This window comes from Acomys russatus, chromosome 32 (genome assembly GCF_903995435.1).
Source record: "Acomys russatus chromosome 32, mAcoRus1.1, whole genome shotgun sequence".
Lineage (NCBI taxonomy): Eukaryota > Metazoa > Chordata > Mammalia > Rodentia > Muridae > Acomys > Acomys russatus.
This window is the reverse complement of record NC_067168.1, coordinates 19,210,105-19,229,013: the sequence shown is the minus strand read 5'-3', so window position 1 is coordinate 19,229,013 and position 18,909 is coordinate 19,210,105.

Genomic DNA, 18,909 nt, shown 5'->3' with positions numbered 1-18,909 from the left:
AAGCAAGCCAGTTAACAGCAGCCCTCCAGAGCCTTTGCATTAGCTCCTGCTTCTAGAATCCTGCCCTACTTGAGTTTCTGTCCTGGCTTCCTTTGGCGATAAACAGCAATGTGGTAGAACAAGCTGAATTAACCCTTTCCTCCCCAATTTGCTTTTTGGTCATGTGGTTTTGTTGCAGCAATAAAAACTCTAGCTAAGACACTAACAGAAGAAAATTAAACTACCATGTAAGCCTCCCTTATCACTTCTAGGTACAAGCTCAAAGACTCAGACCAACATGCTCTAGCATCACTGGCACACTGAAGCTTATTGCTGCACTCTCACTACAGTCAGACAACAGAACCGGCAGATTGCCATCAACAAAATGTAGAGTGGTACTGATGCACAGTGGAATTTAATACAGTCATAAATAAATGAGCCATGACATTTGAAGAAAAACGGATTCAACTGAAAATTATTTTCTTAAGCAAAGCAAGCCATGTTTAGTAAGAGTATGTGTAGCCTTTATTTAAAATTTTATGTGAAAAAAAATAATAAAGATTTAAAAATTTATATATATATATATATATATATATATATATATATATGTACATGTTGGTGTAGGTATTTAATTCTTTGTATGTATGTGGGAGGAGGGCATACAAGTGTGGAGACCATTATAGAAGGAAGAGTTATCAATAAAGAGATGAAATTAAGTAATGTAATACATGTAACAGGAATGCAGAAAGTGGGCTAACTAACTTTAGGAAAAAAGAGAACCTTGTAATGGTTGAGAGGGGGCATAGCGGAGGATAGTAAAGGAGAAGAGTGAATGAGTACAAGGGTCATAACATGTACGAAGACGCTATGATATAACTCATTACTTTGTAAGATAGCCCAACATATTGATTTAAAGCTTAATTAAAAAGCAGTGCCTTTTCACATGACATATGTTCCTATGTGTGTGAGGGTACATATGCATTTGTATACATTGGCATATGGAGGCCATAAGTTGGTACCTGGTCTTTTGCTCAGTTGCTTCACACTATATTTTGAGGCAGGGTCTCTTTCCATACCCAGAACTCATTGATTTGACTAGATTGGCTGGCAAGCAAACTCCAGGGACCTTGTTGTCTCTGATCCTTTAGCAGTGGTATTACAGGATCCTGTAGTTGCTTTTTCATAGATGCTACGAATCCAAACTCTTGTCCTCATGTTTGTATAACTAGAACTTTATAGAAAGCCAACTTCTCAGGCTCCAAATTTCCCATTTCAACAGTACATTAGAAATATTAGTCATGTACAATAGCTTTATAGTATTGATAGAACCTATAATTTCTGTAATTTACAGTTGAACTTATAGCATTGTGTAGTGAATGTAAACAGGTTTTTGTTTTGATCTCAAGTGTAGGATGTGAAACAGATTGGTGTGAAGGTGTGCTGTGTTTGTCTGCTGGAAACAGACTTGTGAGAGGACGTGTAGTATTTGTCCAATAGAAGATGAAATGTCTCTTGTAGGGGCATGGTCTTTGTCAACTGATAAACATCCTAGCATGGACTCTGAATATATATACATATATGCCCCAAACCAGAGGCTTGGCTTTTTGGTTTTGGCATTGCTTCCTGTCTTTTGGCTGTTCATCGCTCTGGTTCAAGACACTTCTAGAGAGAAATTCTCCAGAGAATGCTTCAAGGTTCCAGGTTCCCACTGCTGCTATGGGTTCTGGCTGTGTGCTTGCAGTCACTTTTGCTGAATTCCTGGTGTGCTGTTTAATGGATCTGCTGGAATCCTGACAACAAAGATTGGAATATCTCCAAGGAACTAAGTCTAAAAAGATTACATCTCCTGTCCTTTTTAACCTCTTTTTTTCTCCTATCTAGGGTAGGTGTGTTGGAAGGGGGGTATAGGAATTAAAGATCCCCAAATAAAGAAGGTTTGTAAAAGCTCAAAGCCTACAATTTGATTGTTCTTTTCCCTGACACAAGCATTGATGTAATTTATTGTATACATGTGTTAACTGCTGGACAACAGTACACTCCATGAAGATCTGCAATTAATGTGACATAAAAATCTTGGAAACAACATGGTAGTATGAGACAACAACGCCTTATATTAAATTATGGCCTAGCGATGTCATATGCATTGATCAAATACACACATTTGTATACTATATGTTTACAGATAGTATATGATCATAATTGCAAGCTCATTTATTGTATCATTTGGTCTACCTTTCACATTTGTGCAATATAATAAAAATATACTTTATCAGAACTCAGTGTGATGCATATCCCACTGAATCTCTGTTAATAACATTTTAATTAATTCAGTGATATTAACTGCTGGTGGCTTTGTTCTCCCATCCTCTGTTGGCAAGCTGAAAGGAAATTCTCACCTTAATTCAGCTCCTGGGGTGCCATGTACAAGAGGTTGACCTTGCTATGAATCGTAACCTCTAACCCTGTCACTGTCTTCTTGCAACAATTCTACCCTTGCACATTTAATGAACTATATACAAGGATACAGAGATACTATCTCAGGGAAGAGATAGGACATACTGTGCAAAGCACCATTGTTGCTGGATGTTTCACTGACCTTCTTTATATGACAGAGGACAAGAGAAGCTGATGATTGCTTAGTAGCCAGTCCAGTGTAATGTTTATTATTAAAATTCTAAACACATTGCTTTCAAGGCATTGACACCTAAACACTGCCAGAAGTATCAAATGACTTCTCATTAATAACCATTATATTAATCACTGTTGCCCAGAATGAGAATCTGACTGTGAAATCCCCTGGTAGAAATTGCTATAATCGTTCAAACTACAGGAATGAATATTTTTCCACATAATTATTGCTGTCATCTTATTGAAAAATATCCCATTAGAAGGCAGCTTTTAGTTACGTAAATCGTGTTGATTAATTTTTAATTTCCACCATTTATATGACATTGCACAAGTAAAGATCTTTGATAATTTAAATGGTTAGCTGAGCAATTATTAAAATAACTCACAGCAATTCAAACATTCATTTACTTAGTAGAAGTGCCATACATCATTAGCCCCTGATTAAAACAAAGTTTTGGAAATTGCAAAAGCTAAATTGATCACTAAAATATGTATTTCAGGGTTTCTATTTTTGCATGCCATGCACTGTGCCTCAGATGCAGGGACAAAAAAGATAAAGCTCTGATAGGAAGGTTTCAAAATAAGAGGACTCTAAATTACACTGGCATTCTAGAATCTTAGCCTTGTGTTCAAATACATATTTGCTTCTCTAAGCAAAAGATATAAACTGTCAACAATAAAGCAATATTTAGCTATTGGTTTTTATTTTATTTAGAAAAATTACAAAATTTGGGAACATGCGAGTGGAGAATTAGTTTTTGGCTTTAGGTATTTATTATATGCTTTATTGATCTGTTTGAGTCTTCAGATAAATTATGAATTCTTAGATAACTTCCACTCTCCTTGCGTGTGCATTCGTAGAGCATCCTTGTGAATTCATAAAGCTGTACTGAATGCTAACATTTCGCAGTATGCATAACTGTTTAGTGCTTAAGAGGAAGTAAGCAATAAGTGATGGCCTTGTATGACATCTTCTTCAGATACACTCAGGTCACTTAATGATAGAGGTACACTCTGTAGAACAGGAAAGCAAATGCTGCCACTTTCATGACAGGACATGGGACATGGCTTCTTGGTATAAGACAGAGATGTAGGAAAATATGAGGCCTATCAGGCTGCTGCCATTGTGACAAGAAAAACAAACTGATTTTTATAATAATCAGAAACATCCTAAAGTAATGATTAGAGTAGAGTATATTAAATATAGGTCTGTACCTTAGTGGTTTACTATCATCATTAATATATGATATATAAGTAAAAATATGTGCTGTATCTTTGTGCTACTCTCCTGAAGAAGGTTAATTAATATAAGCATGGCTGGTAACATTGAATAATGCATTGTACTGTGAGATTAGGACCATTACAATGCTACTAGCACCCACATTTGATCAAAACATCTTCATTTATAAGACACATGACTCTTTCTGGTCATGACACAGAGATTAATGTTTTGATATACAAAATAAATGACCTCTGATTCTTAAAGATCTTGCTGTATTATCATTCATAAATTAAAGTAGAATCTTTAATAATAATTTTAAGAAGCAAAATATGCATTATTTGTACTTGAATTTCAGTTGTTAGAGTTCAAGTAAACAGAATAAGATTTTGAAAGTAGATGGCTAGGTAGTTGTGAAATAGTGTATAATGGTCTCCAAGTCCCACCTAAACTGCAGACAAACTAGGAAATTAGCTAAACTGATAAATTAAAATATTCTAAACTTGAAACATTATATTTCCAGGTATTTTTCTGAAAATATGTACAAGCACTTCAAATTGATGGTATTTATAATTGAGTGGGTTCAAAAGGAACTGAGAGATATTTTTCACCATTTCATTTTCTAAAATCTGTTAAAATTTCACATGAAAATATTGTATAAAATGAAACAGGTAACAGTAACGAATGTTTCTATTATGCTTTTACTAGCAATATATTCATAGCTCCATTGGAGAGCTTAATCACAATATGCCAGCTAAAGATTTAAAACAGAACCAAAATTACCATCTTTAGTGGACAAAAGTAATGTCTAAACTGCCACTTCAGATTATATTTCAGAGGACAGTTAACTGGATTTTGAAGTGTAAAAATTTCAAAGAGAATGATTGCAAGAAAAAACATTCATGGGGAAAAGATATGTAAGTGTACACAGTAATATGAATGCATATAATTCTATGTATTCAGGTTCTGGAATATTACAGATGCTCAATAAATATCCTTAAATGTGTGAATTACGAATTTCCAAAAAGTAAGAGAATTGTTCCATAAGTATTTTTAAAAAGTACCATAAGAAGAAGAGGAAAAAATGTTTGGCTTTAAAGTCTGCTTTCTGTTTTGTTTTTGTTTTTTGTTTCCTTCACTTATTTTCTAGCAAGTTTTTGTTTGTTTATTTTACCTCATAAGTTTTATTTTACACGTGTGAGTTATAGATTTTTATCTGCAAACCATTCAAGAAACACCCTCCTTTAATTCCCCAACCTAATTTCAGGATCTGTTTATCTATAGTGTTAACAACATAGTCCACCTTGGGACTGACTGGCCTGCATCAGGAGCATCCTGTTTGTCAATCTTCTGCTTCTGCCAGGGGAGCTTACTCCCTTGGTGATACCTGCCTCCATTGATCCAATGCAGATCATCTCATTGTGTAGTCTATTCAAGGAGAGGCAGTGCAGGGGAACAGAAGAGAAGAGCAGCAGGGCTATTTCTTCACAGTGATCACAGAGTCCACAAGATAGACACATTGTGATTTCCCTAACCCAGGGCTCTGATAGCACCACTTCATTGAGTTGTCTCCTCTAGAGATTTAGAGGTTATTTTTGGAGGCTTAAATATTAAATACTTCTTTAGAAACTAAGACAGGAAGATTGAAAGTTCAGTGCTGGCCTGGACATATTAGGGGGAAAAAAAAAGTCAGGCTATTAACTCAGTGGTGGAGTTCTTGCCTAGAACACCAGGTCCTAGATTTAATCTGTAATACTGTAAACAAATAAGCAAAATTATTTATTTTGAATCGGTTGCAGTTGCTCTCTATAACATAGCAATGTCATCTCATTAATATGTATGACAAAGAAATTATGGACTGTAACTCACGAGAAGACAAAAATGTAGACTAGGGAACAAAAACAGCAATAACAAAATGTTATTATGCTACTAAGAATTTTTTGACTTAATGTATCAAAGAATTAATCTTGGACTAAACCAGAGGAAACTTCTCACAGTCTTGGGCAGGAAGGCCCTGTCTTTGGCTCATTTGTTTTACTACTTGGTGACATTATTTTAGTCATTTTGTTGCTTCTCCATGAATTGTGTAATTACCAGGGTTATGTTCATTGTTAGGGTGAAAAGAGGACGAAGTCTATACCACCAAAGTTTATTTCTTTTTTCCTTGAAGAAAAAGATTTTCCAGAGCTCTTAGTGGACTTTGTGTTAGGGTAATCAGTGGAGGCTGACAAAACAAACCTTTATGGTTTTGAAGGTCCTCATGAAACATGGAAACTGAGAAATAGATGAAAATGAATGGTGGACAGACGCATCAGAGGATGACAAGGAGAGGTCATTTTAAAGGAGATGGGTACACCAGTCATGAGGGTTGGAAATGTGGCTGCTGCTATGTTTTTACACTTGACACTAAAAGAATAATTTGGATGGTGGTTCCATCTTGACACATGAAGTTGAAAGGGATTGGACAAATCATGACATACGTGAAGTGCTTTCACAATTACAGTGATGCTAAGTGAACTTAACAAACTGTCCAAGTTAATGAATCTGACAAATGGAATGCTAATTTTCAAGACTCCTTTTAATCCCAAAGGCTTCAAACAGACTATAAGGTGTGGCTATGACAAACAGTTCTTGAGGCTCCTGTTCGTACACATATCATTTCACAAATATAAACAAGCCATGTATTACCTCAGAGGCCTAACAGTAGTTTTTATTACTCTAAAGTTTCTCTTTGCATTGAAAAATTTCCACTTATCTGTGAAATGTCCATAATAAGAAAAATAATCATAGTTTAGTTTTTTCTTTCTTTCTTTCTTTCTTTCTTTCTTTCTTTCTTTCTTTCTTTCTTTCTTTCTTTTTCAAGATGAGGTTTCTCTGTGTAGCCTTGGCTGTCCTGGACTCACTTTGTAGACCAGGCTGGCCTCGAACTCACCGCATTCTGCCTGCCTCTGCCTCCCGAGTGCTGGGATTAAAGGTGTGCGCCACCACACCTGGCTCTCTAGTTTAGTTTTTTTAAGAGTGAAACTTTGTAAAAATAGCTCTTAATGTTACATATTGTAGACAATAAATTTTAGTATTGGAGTGATTCCCCAAACAGTATGATCATCATCATCCTCATCATACACACATATATAAATATATATATAAATACATACACACATACACATGCTTTGGCTCACCGTTTCCCTCGAGCACAAAATTACAGTGGTTTGTCTTCTAAGTGCACTATACACAATTAATTCTGATGATTTCTATTAAGTTCTGCAATGGAAAATCACAGTAAATCTGACTGATATGTTGTTCATTCTGTTAGTAAGTGTTACTAAATTTCCTGTCTTGATTTAACTTTACGGTTTCTACCACTTTCAGTCTGCTATCTAACTCAAAACAGATGTTTCTTTGTCAGTCTCAGTTATTCCACTAGCGTTTTCCTTCCCTTGATAAGTAACAAGGCTCCCACAAGGCAGGTAAAACAGCCTGAGACGGAGGAATTTAAGGCTTCCTTGCCCCATGTGCCATGCAAGTAAAGGATCACCCCACGCATCCATCTAAGATATATAAGCTGGGCTATGTGGGCTACCAGACAAGGTGGACTAGAGACCATGCTCTCCCCTTATCTCTTGTTTCCCCAACACAACTGACAGATACTCTTTTTTTTATGTTTACTATACTTTATTTCTTTTTTAAAAATATTTTTAATTAAAAAATAAAATCATTCATATTACATCTCAATTGTTATCCCATCCCGTGCATCCTCTCATTCCTCCCTCCCTCCCGCTTTCACACTATTCCCCTTCCCTATGACTGTGACTGAGGGGGACCTCCTCCCCTTGAATATGATGCTAGGGTTTCAAGTCTCTTCTTGGTAGCCTGCTATCCTTCCTCCGAGTGCCATCGGACCTCCCCATCAAGGGGACATGGCCAAATAAGGGGCACCAGAGTTTGTGTTGAAGTCAGTCCCCAGTCTCCACTTAACTGTGGAGAATATTCTGTCCCTTGGCCAAGACTGGGCCGGGGTTTGATGATGACTGCACATATTGTCCTTGGTTGGTGCCATAGACCAAGCAGAACCCCTGGGCCCAGATCTGCCCATCACAGTGTTCTTCTTGTAGATTTCTAGGACCCTCTGGATCCATCTATTTCCCTATCTCATATATTTCTCTCACCTTAGGATCTGACAGATACTTTTAAGGACTAAAAATGGGAATTGGCAGAGTATTGGGTCAGATAAGTTTTCTGAAAAAATTCTTCCACGGTAAATTTTACTTTTATCTCCACGACAATGAGAATTTGACTCTGGGAGATCAGGAAATTACCACCTGTTTCTGAAGGTCAGAGACAATGAATCTTATGTGTATTTACAATGCTTTTTTTTTTTTTTACTTATTATCAATTTATTTGGGTAGCTATTAATTAAAAAAATGCTATCACTGTATGAATGACTCCATTTCTACAAAGTCCAAACTTTATTGAACCCTTAAAATTCTGACATTTAAAATCTTTTAACATTTTAAAATATGTCTTAAACTTTCAAGATACCTTAAAAATTTAAGTATTAGAATTCTGTTCTGATAATTTGTATTTCTGTGAGCCAGGGCTTGGTGAAACCAGTTAACTAGATCACTTCTTTGGTGGAATGAAAGGTTTATTAGGGATCAAATTGGTAAGGCCATCTTTTTGGTGATATTATGAAGCAAAGTGACAGAAAAGCAAGTAAATTTTATGTGACAGTCAGCAGAGTGGGGGCTTTTGAGCTGATACAGGTTGGTCAGATTGACTGTTAACTGGATGGCCTTGTCCAAGGGAGATAGCTGACCTTTGGGAACAGATTAAGGGAAATTCCTGGTAAGCAGAGTCATGTCTTATGAGGTTGCTGAGGAATGCTGAATTCAAACTTTTGTTTACCCCATAACAATTTTTCAGTTTACCCAGTCACCATGTTCTGTTTAGGACATTTTCACCAGTACCGCCATTTTCAGGGCCTTACTTTGGACCTAACACTTGCTTCACAGTCGCATTATTAAATTTGGAAAACTATTTTTTTAAAAAACAAATAGTAACACTTAAAAGTCACTTTTAGTCATAGAAGAAAGCTTTCATATATAATGTTTATTTCAATAGATTACAGTTATATATTGAGACTGTATTAGCACAACCATCTATTTGATATATTTGTACAATTTGATATTATTTTTAATATGTAACCAAATTTTAGTATTCTGATATTGTAGCATATACCTGGAATTAAATGAAACAAAGAAACATCATTCTTTTGTCTTTAAAAGTAAATTTTTAAAATTAAATTTATTTATTTACTCACTTTATATCCCAAACGCAGCTCCATCTCCCCTCTCTTCCTTGTCCCACCCTCCCACCCTCTTTCCAGTTTCCACCTTCCTTTCTTCTCAGAATATAGGAAGCCCACTCCCCATTCGACCCACCCCACCACTTCTAGTCTCATGAGGACTGAATGAATCTTCTTCCACTGAGGTCAGGCAAGGCAGCCCTGCTAAGGGGAAGGAAACTAATAGCAGACAATAGAGTCCATGTCAGAAACAGCCCCCATTAAACTTGCTAGGGGATCGATATGAAGACCAAGTTGCCCATTAGTTACATATGTACAGGGGTCCTAGGTCCAAACCATGCATGTTCATGTTTAAGTTGGGCACAGTGTACACTCCTATAATCCCAGCACTCAGGGAGGCACTGTGAGTTTGAGGCCAGCCTGGTCTACAAAGTGAGTTCGGGACTGCCAAGGCTGTACAGAAAAACCCTGTCTCAAGAAAAAAAATAATGTTTAGTTGGTTTGTTGAGCTTAGAACTAGTCACAGGACCAACAGGTGGAACAGGACAGATTTTATACAGTTAATTTATTTGAGAAACTATACATAGTATATAAATCACCTCATTTAGTTTGCAGTATGTAAGATAATAAAGCACAAGACATTTCTCCAGATGATAGAGAGCCAATGTTGAATTACAACTTTGTTAAAATAGTGTAACTCTGTATATTAACTTTAAATCATTTGCTCTTTGCTTAAACTTAACTTACCTTTGAGGCTGTTGTGATCCGTATTTCAAAATTCTTTATTCAGTGTTACATGGCAGGGGAGGGGTTCCGAGGTCACTTTCTTTAATCCATTTTTTTTTTCTGAAGTGATAACAATACTAAACCCAACCATTGGTGTACCCTTGCCTGACAAATCTTTTTGTTCTTTGTGTCTATGACATTACAAGGAAGAAGCAGAGCAAATGTGACTATTTCTATGAATAATATTTAGAGCTACCTTGTAACATCTGGTCAAAGGGATGATTGCTCCAGCTTTCAAAATTGTCTCTGGAATACCTCACTTATAACCTGACTAACCTAAACAATAGGAAAAGGAGGTTAAAGAACACAATAACAAAACCGTAAGGATATCAGTTCCCAGGAATGATTCTCCTGGCGTAATCAGCAGGATTTCTTCTGCTGAAACCAGGTCAACCAGAACCCAGAACCTCAGCTGGAGCTGGGAGCCCTGAAGCCTTCCCTCTAGTGGTTCTCTCTAGGTGTGCCTTGAAGTGGAGTGATGAACAGCCAATTCTATCCCAAGTCTCCAAAGGTCCCACCTCTTGATTTTTTTTATAAGATTTATTTATTTACTGTGCATACAGTAGTCTATCTGCATGTACACCTGCAGACCAGAAGAGAGCATCAGATCATATAACAGATGGTTGTGAGCCACCATGTGGTTGTTGGGAATTGAACTCAGGGCCTCTGGATGAGCAGTCAATGCTTTTAATCTCTGAGCCATCTCTCCAGTCCATCCCACCCCACCCCGCACCTCTTGTTTTTGGCTCACATTTATACCCCTTCTCAGAATTTGTTCAAGGATGTTTTTGAGCAGGTTAACAACCAATCTACCCCACAGGGTGGTTCGGCTCCTAAGGGGATAATCATCATTTGCTGTCTCACAAGTCTTTTTCTCATCCCCCACTTCTGATCTAAAAAAAACATGTTTATCTCTCCTTCAGGTAAGATCTTAAGTGATGATGAGGAAAAGAAAGCAGGGCTTGACAGGTGGCTCGGCATTTAGAACATTTTGTGGTTTAGCAGTGGATCTGAGTTTGGTTCCTCACACCCATCGTGGGCTGACTATAACTTAACTACAGCACCAAGGTATCTCAGATCTTCTGGATTCTGTGGACAGCATACCCACACTACATATACCCTCACAAAGACATACACATATAACTAAACAATAAAGGTTTAAAAGAGAGACCATGAAACAAGATCACCATCACCTCACCATCCCTACAGGGGACATTGATTTCTCTTGTTTTGAGTTTAATCAAATCCAGAGAATTAGTATTAAGATATGTGTTACTAGAACATTAAAATAAAACAAAGTTTTTTTAAAAAAATAATTTTATTAATTTATTCATATTACATCTCAGTGGTTATCCCCTCCCTTGTATCCTCCCATTCCTCCCTCCCTCCCATTTTCCCCTTACTCCCCTCCCCTATGACTGTGACTGGGGGGGACTTCCTCCCCCTGTACATGCTCATAGGGTATCAAGTCTCTTCTTGGTAGCCTGCTATCCTTTCTCTGAGTGACACCAGGTCTTCCCATTCAGGGGACGTGGTCAAATATGAGGCACCAGAGTACGTGTGAAAGTCAGACCCCACTCTCCACTCAACTGTGGAGAATGTCCTGTCCATTGGCTAGATCTGGGTAGGGGTTAGAAGTTTACCGCCTGTATTGTCCTTGGCTGGTGCCACAGTTTGAGCAGGAACCCTGGGCCCAAATCTGCCTATCATATTTTTCTTCTTGTAGGTTTCTAGGATCCTCTGTATCCTTCAACTTTGCCATCTCCCATGCTTCTCTCATCTAGAGTCCCAATAGGATGTCCTAAATTAAACCAAGTTTTGTTATTTCTTCTTTTGATTGAGTTTTTAGCTCTGTGACTTGAGCTTGTTCTATAGAATTAAAGCAGTTAGTGCTATCTCATCCAGAGAGAGAGAGAGAGAGAGAGAGAGAGAGAGAGAGAGAGAGAGAGAGAGAGAGAGAGAGAGAGAGAGAGAGAGAGAGAGAGAGAGAGAGAGAGAGAAATTGAACAAATAGCTTTTAAACTATACTGATATATAATGTGAAAGCTGAATTCCTCAGCAGGATTAAAGTTTAATGCACTAGTAGCTTGTACTAGCTTCTCATCCCAATTATATTTTAAGCAATTACTTGCAAAAATTTAGCAGTTACTTTGGATTCTTCTTAAATATAGACTCCAAGAAGAGTTCCCTGTGTGTTCGTTATAGTTTTATAAAGACAGCTTGGAAAGTTTCCGATGTCTAGCTCTCTTAGTTTTCTTGGTGATCTTTAAGAACGATGCAGGAAAATGCCAGCAGAAATCTAGACATATAATAGAAAATATGATTTTCTCTGGTAGAAAAGAGGAGAGACACTCCTAAGATTGCAGATATTCTCAGATTAGGGGATAAGGTAAGAGTTCAACTATTTAGTGAAGAAACAATTATACAGCTCTCAGTTTTACTTATGTTCCTAGGCAAGGATTCTACTCCCCAGCCTAGATGATCCTTGGATTATGCAGGTTTCTTCTCATCTGGATGTCTTCAACGTTCTTGGGCCACAGTTATAGCCTTCACTGTCCCATATACCAAGGTTGCTTTCTCTGTATATTTTATGCACCCCAATGCTTTGTCATTAGTGCATGTGGTCTTCTAAAAAAAAAAACCAAGAAAATAGACAAACAAAAATATTTATGACCTACAGCTTATAATTTTGACATGTATTTCAGAATGGAGAAAAAGCACACTTGCCTTTTCAATTGTCAATTTTTATGGTCCATTTTGAATAAAAATATAGCAGTTTAAGATTCTTATACTACTGTGGGCCACTCATTCAAAAGATCACACCATGAAGTTAACCTCTGTAATTGTAATAAACAGAGAAGGGCACTAAGTTCTTGAAGGCTGTCTGAGGAGATGTAAGATCAAGTGCAGAACTATCCATATAGAGTATATGAAAAGAGAAAGGTAAATAATTAAATGGAAATGTGAAAATATTTATACCTATTGTCTTTGTTTCCTATATAGCACTGACAAAAAATGAGTTTTTAGCTGCTTCAAAAAGGAAGGGAGGGGTGGAGAGGTAGCTCAGCACTTAAGAGCACGTCCTGCTCTTCCAGAGGGTCTGAGTGTGGTTCACAGCACCCATGTCAAGAGACCTTTAGCTGCTTGTCACTACAGCTCCAGGAGATGCAATTTCCTTTTCTGGCCTCTGCTGGCACGAGTACTCATGAACATACTATCCCACAGAGGTGCATATATGTACATAATTAGAGTCTTTCAGAAACTAAGGGAGAAATATCACCACAAAGCTACAAAGAAAGCAACTGACCATGGGCTGGAGGAAATAAACGTATCACTGAGTGTAGTAACACACCAGTAAAGCATAAATAAGTTAGTGAGCAAAGGAGACACAATAAACTTTAGACTTCTAGTCAAGAAGCAGCAAGATTGATACTCAGGGAAGCTATATGAAAATACAGCCTTTTCTAAACTTTAACTTTAAATCATCTCCACATCAAAATCCTTACCTTGTTAGTCAATAACCTTGAAATATAACAGGGTCTGTAGGACAGAAAAATGCTGTTGTAAATTATTTTAGCTTTCACTTTGCTGCATGTTCTCAGGGAAATCTGTCTTTCTACATCTTTATTGAAGGGGTTAAATTTTCTGCTATATATCTATATAAATTCAATGAAAGATAAGTTCAATAAAAGATAAGTGTCTTAAGAGAGGAATATTACCATTAAACTTCCACCATTTTACACACACACACACACACACACACACACACACACACACACACACACACACACACACACACAGAGCCTGTGGTAGTTTGAATAAAAATGGGCCCCAGAGACTCATAGGAAGTGACATAATTTGAGGAATTAGAGCCTGTGGCTTTGTTGGAATAAGTCTGGCCTTACTGGTGGAAATACGCCACTGCAGGTGGGCTTGAGGCTTGAAATGCTCTTTTCCTGCTGCCAGTGGATCTAGATGTAGAACTCTCAGCTACTCTCCAACACCATGTCTGTCTGTGTGTCACCATGCTTCCCACCATGATGATGATGGTGATGGACTAAACCTCTGAACTGTCAGCCGGCTCCCAACTAAGTGATTTATTAGAGATGCAGTGGTCATGGTGCCTTTTCACAGCAATAGAAACTGCAGCTAAGACACAGTCTTTCTGTTTTTATCAAAATCTTGATTCCTTCTTTATTTCCCACCTTCTATCCTTCCTTCCTTCCCTTTTTCCTTTTTGTCTCCCTCCCTCTCTCCCTTCCACCCTTATATCCTTACTTTTTTGTTCTCTTCTTCACTTCCTGTACCTTTCTTTCTTTCCTTTGCTTTGTCCCTCATCTCTTGGATTCAATGAAGATTGAATTCAGGGCCCTAAGCATGATAGGCCAACAATCTATCACTGAATTACTATACCTAACCTCCTCATAATTTTTCCTCATGTTTCATCATTGAAGATCTATTTCAGATTGTTAAGTTAAAAAAAAATAGAAAACGTTCCTTGTGAGATTTTGTTGAAAAGAAACAATTACAGTTTTATGTAGTGTTCACAAATACTGACATCTTATAACTATGTTTAATGTTTAATGAACTTTTACAAATTGAGACACTGGAAAAATAATAAAAAATAAATACCACACACACTATAAATGATAACACTTTATGCACTAATTGATTTGAACTTATAAACTAGATTTACATGCACAGATACTACTTCTGTATAGAAAAAAGAAGACTATTGTTTAAGGCACTCTTGAAAATAATTATCTTCCTGTCCTCCTTCTGCCCTCTTTCTCCTTGGTGGTCCCTCAGCCAGTCTTTTCATTTAAGAGCCCCAGAGGTAGTAGGGGGTAGGAAGAAGAGGTAGACAAGGCTGTTTGTGTACAGTTATAGATATGGCCTTTTGTAGTCTCAGTTTTGAAGCTGCAGCCTATGGTTCTTTGAATCTATTTACACAGATGTTGAGGGAGATGGATTGTAACCATCTACCACTGGCCTCATGGTCACCTTTGCCTTTAAGCAATCTCTGGGAGGTACATTAATAATAACTGTGTGAGATGCTCATTTCTAAGATGCCATGTTTTTATTCCACACTGTCCATTTGAAATGTAACCTAACCCGTATTCTCTCTGCTCAGGCATGTTTACTTAGTATTATATGATTAGTTCACTTGGAGACCTGTAGTTTTCTTATTAATATCAGGATACTGTGCAATCTGTATAAGCTAATGCACACTGATTAGGCTGTTGAAATGAATATTTTGAAAAGCTTATGATTGAATTTTGACATTTAATGATAACATTTAACAGTAGAAAGAAAATAAATCTTACCTGATTCAAATGTTTAAGACTCTGACACTAAATGCATTCTCAGATGGTAACATTGAGTAACATGGTAACTGAATGTCAAGCTACATCATAGTCGTTAGCTGAACTGGCTGCTGAGAGGGTATTTAGTTCCATTTTCCCCCCATCATCCTGTTATACTGGTTACTGTATGCACCTTCATGGGGATTCAAAAAGATGCAATCCTGTGTATAAAATCTTTCATTCTCTCTTTCTCTGTCTCTGTCTCTGTCTCTCTGTCTCTGTCTCTCTCCTCTCATCTCTCTGTGTCTTTGTCTCTCCTTCCCTCCCTCCCTCCTATTCTCCCCCTCACTCTCCCTCTCTCTCTCCCTTCTCTCCATCCCAGTATGAAACAAAATGGTTAGGTTTTCCAAGATTTTTTTCTCAATTTAAGGATGTTTTCTCTACTTTCAGAATTACAGGATCCCAAATCCTGCTGCGCTGCCAAATGCTCCATCCTGCAGGGAGTTTTTGCCCTGCCAGCACTGTGATGCTTAGCTGAGGATGTACACTAACAGAACTGCCAGGGCAATGTTCTCAGAGCAGTCCCAACCATCCAAGTCAAAAGCACGCCTTCCATGATGGCACTGAGGAGCCTGGGAAGTTGCTGGGCATAGCTAGATGTCAGGACACTGATCTTACTCACAAACTGGTCATATGGACCTCCTGCTGTCATGCCTAATAACTACAGTGCAGATGCCTCCATCTTTTCTCACCTTTTATCAGGAAGGAAGCCTTGTCTTTGATTGTCCATCAGGACTAATCCTTTCTCAGCATGATACTTGTTAGCATAATTACAGAGAATGAGCCAAAAATGTACATTAGGAGCTGTTTCTTTTCAAAAATCATGTGTATATGTATTTTTATGAAAAGGACACTTTATGTTTCCACTGCTCTCATAGTTAAAATTTCTTCCATTGTCATATTTTTAACCTTTATGCTTTTATTATTTGTGTATAATTAAAAATTAAAACCGTTTTCAAATCAAATAAACTTTGAAAACACCTTTTGGGAATGTTATCATATCCTGAGAAATTTAAAGACTCACTCTGGCCCCGGGAAAACATTAGGCATTTGTTCCAGGCACATTTGTATCAGTTTCAGTTATAACTCTGAGCTGTTCATATGCACCTGAAAATAAAGCAAAATGGCCTAGTGGAGGGACCTCTGTTCAAACTGTTATAAAGTTGCTAGAATCATTTTTAATGAACCTACAGAGAACAAATGTAGAAAGTGCATATCTTCATAGAGAGAATGTAGTCCAAGCACAGAAAATAAAACAAAACGAGTGAGCAGTAATGAAGGTTCAAGTCAGTATCATTTCTATTTATGCAAAGAGGTGTAACTGACTTCAGAAAAGCAGAAAACGTCTCATTTTATTTACCAATAAAAAGAGAAGGAAGTTTAATTATTACTCTGACTTAGAGAAGTGCATTTTGAAAGTTTAATGTTTCACGTTAAAAATACTAATGAAGAGCATCGGGTGATCAAATCATACTTGTAGTCATCCTTTCATTGCACTATTTCTTGGCCATACCACAGTGTGTTTCATATTAATTTCTGCATAGGATTCAGAAGGAGTACAGGGTCTTGAAATAATTGAAGCTTTCTGGAACTTCATTTTGTCCAATTTTCAAATAAAGAAGAAAATAATGTAGTTGGAAAGCTTTTTCCAAAGCTAAGGTAGGGCACAGACTGACCAGTGTCAAAAAATAGCAAAATTCTGAGATTATGGCTGCAGTAAGGACTTTTGTTTCTCCTACCTCCTAGCATCTCCATAAGTATGTAATATCTATGGACAACATTTCTCCTGGGGAGCTTTAATCATATTTTAAAATGGTATGTTTTCACTCTTCATGCTTGATAATGGTTAAGCTCTTTCCTTAATGTGATGTTTACTCTGAAGAGAAGAAACATTAGCCCATTAAAGGTTATACAACATTCAAATGCTCACTTGTTTTTTGTGCTGTTTTTTGTGAGGTTTATTATTTAGTAGAGAAATCATAATTTCATGAAGAAAAAATTTTTGAGGAAATATTTAATCATCTGATGGAAATACAAAAGTGATATTTATTGTACTTGAATTATATAGATGTTAATATTGTTGTCTGACTAAAAATTGATTATCAAGAGTTCTTCATCTTACTTAATAGAAAACAACAAAAACTTTTGTGAATTTTATTTTACTGACTTAAAGCGTGTTTTGTAGTGTATCTTTAATTTGTGGTGCACCGGAGACTTGATTTTATATGCATATTCTTAATGTCCGGTTTAGGATCTCCCCGCTCTGATGCCCATTTGCTTAGCTTTCTTAGTAACTTTGGCTGACCAGTTACATTTCTTCTAATATTTCCCAGAGTCCCTAAAGGGTCGATCTGTGTCTCAGCCTGGAAATCTGGCATAGCCAGCCAGACACATGACATTGACTGCTACCTTTAGGCCAGATGCTCCAGACAGCTGCTACATGAGTCCTTCTGCTTAGTGCATAAGAGCCAGAATCTAAAGTTTAATGGATGAGAATGAAGTCATATCAATAGCATAAATGGTTTGCAGGGTAGAAAGCAACTGACAAAAAGCACTTACTTTCAGCCTTTCGTGCTTTTCCTTATCACAAATTAGAGACCCCAAGGGAAGAATCAGTTGTGCCTCTTCAATCAATCCTAAGATGTCACGGAAGACCCACCACTGCCTCATAATTTCTATAGGTTTTTGTTTTGTTTTTTTTTTGGTTTTTCGAGACAGGGTTTCTCTATGTTGTCTTGGCTGTCCTGGACTCACTTTGTAGACCAGGCTGGCCTCGAACTCACAGCGATCCGCCTGCCTCTGCCTCCCGAGTGCTGGGATTAAAGGCGTGCACCACCACGCCCGGTTTAGGTTTCTTCTTTTTACCTCCTATTGGCACATGCTGCAGGATTCATATATGTTCACGGCCCAAGAACCAATAATCATTTGTAGTGGCAAAACCACAATAAAGAATTAAGCATTTCCAAAACAACACAAAACAAACAAGACTTATAGAAATGCTACATAATATAACACAATAGCCACAATGTGGAAATTGTCAGAATGTGGTCAGACATTCATAGTAATATGAACTGTTTTCTTCAAAATCTTGTAGTATTATCTGTGAGCATTTGAGACTTTAGAAATCATCTCATAGCCAGATGATCCATATTATTTTCCAAAATAGAGCAAAAATCGTCAATGGCTTTCATAACAGGGAATCGTCTTTAAGTTTTGACATTAGTTTGCCCAAAGTATCAGGGATTATTACAAGTCATTAGTTAAGATCTCAACTACATATAGAATCCTTCTTTACAGTGGTTGTAATTAGGCTAATGCTTGTGAGTCTGTGATCTCTCTCCATAAACTAGGTCTCAAGGAACAAAACTAGGTGCATATTTTTGCTCCCATAACAAGCTTGGGATTGGTAAAACAACGGAAGCTTTGCTTGTGTTTCAAGCATGTGACTTTCTCTGTTACTCTTGGTGTATCTATGCTCAGATTAAACCTAAATCTCTGAAAAATATTTCAATTGGTTTAGCAAAAAATAGTAGAGAATATTTTTAAAAGTCAAACTTTGCATCAGTCTTTTACATTAGAGTTCACCACTTTAACCATACCACTTTGTTTACAAGGAAAGGGTAGGT